Here is a 1,261-nt window from a genome sequence, read left to right as displayed (position 1 = left end):
GAAGTTTTAGATTTGCATGGTTTTCTTTGAGTTGCAAAATCCACTTGATCATGACGCTGCTTTTTTCGAAGTTTCTCAAGAACCATTCGAGCCAGAGAATTCGTTTTGGCATCGTTGGATAGAGAATTGAATAGGGGGGATCCGCCCTTGGTCTGTCCACTTTAGGCCTTAGAGTAGCCATCGGATTTCATATAAAACAACCTGATTTTTCGATTTGATCATCAATTAGGCAACGGTGTCGCCTATAGGCACCAAGCGCCAACTACCAAGACCTCTGGCTGAGGGAGACTTTTAAGGCTCCCGGTATAGTTCCGGGGGAAATGTTGAAAACGCAAGGTTGCGAGATAGGAAGTCGTGAAATACCATAAAATGGCCTGGCATTTAACCCGCAGCCACTCGGACTGCACCACCTGCACCTCTATTGATGTGCAATCCAATTCTCCGAACAGCCGGCAGCGATGCATTAAATCCTGCCATAAACGTTTCGGAAAAATCGAGGAATTTCGACATTTTCCCACACTGGCGTGCACTTTAAATATTCGCTAGAAAGGTCACACCACTGAAACGGTGCCACATGCACTTTATACACAAAGCGTTTTGTCGTCGAAGAAAGTTCTCTCCTGCACAAACTTGTGCGTGTGAAGAATGTCCGGACATTCGACATTTGAATTGCAAAGTGATGCTCAGTTGGCCATTTGCCATATGGTGATTGGCGACCTTCATTGTGTGTGCGCAAAGTGGACCAGACACCAGCTTGAATGCTAATCTCCCGCGTGTGAATCGTGCGGTGAACGAAACTGTGATCCACCCTGTATATGGTTTCAAATATCGAAATACATCCCGATAATCGCTTTTATTTCCCGTTTTATCAACGAAGCGATTTCCAGAGGCTTCCAACGAATCACCCAAAGTGTCTTTTCTTCTCAAGTTCAGCTTAAATTAGCGGCAGCTTTAAACAAACAGGCCTGGATAGTTTGAGTGAGACTAAACAAGCAACGTGATTATTGGCTCCGTTGCAACCAGTTTACGGCGATAACGTTCGCAAATTATTTTTGAGTAGTTTGGGATGAATTCTGAACTTTTGCAGCGGCCGAAACTATTTCTATTAGTCAGAACGTCGTTGGGTCCAGTGTATTAGCAGATCAAGCGACCACCATCGATGTACAAACTTTTCAAATTTGAAGCTGAACTTTTGGAAACTGAAGCGAAAGAGAAAAATTCATTGGAAAACATCCTGAAAGTTTCCACTTGGGTTACCTTC

At 44.0% G+C, this 1,261-nt stretch overlaps 1 protein-coding gene across 1 annotated transcript in view; it reads right to left on the bottom strand.

Moving 5' to 3' along the window:
* Positions 1-1,261, bottom strand: part of LOC109543015 (tetratricopeptide repeat protein 28) — a 39,796-nt gene that overhangs the window by 22,616 nt on the left and 15,919 nt on the right. The gene's annotated exons all lie outside the window — the stretch shown is intronic.

Source organism: Dendroctonus ponderosae, unplaced genomic scaffold (genome assembly GCF_020466585.1).
Source record: "Dendroctonus ponderosae isolate FM_Combo_2020 unplaced genomic scaffold, Dpon_F_20191213v2 Dpon_F_20191213_4, whole genome shotgun sequence".
NCBI lineage: Eukaryota > Metazoa > Arthropoda > Insecta > Coleoptera > Curculionidae > Dendroctonus > Dendroctonus ponderosae.
This window is presented reverse-complemented; position numbering and strand designations above follow the sequence as displayed.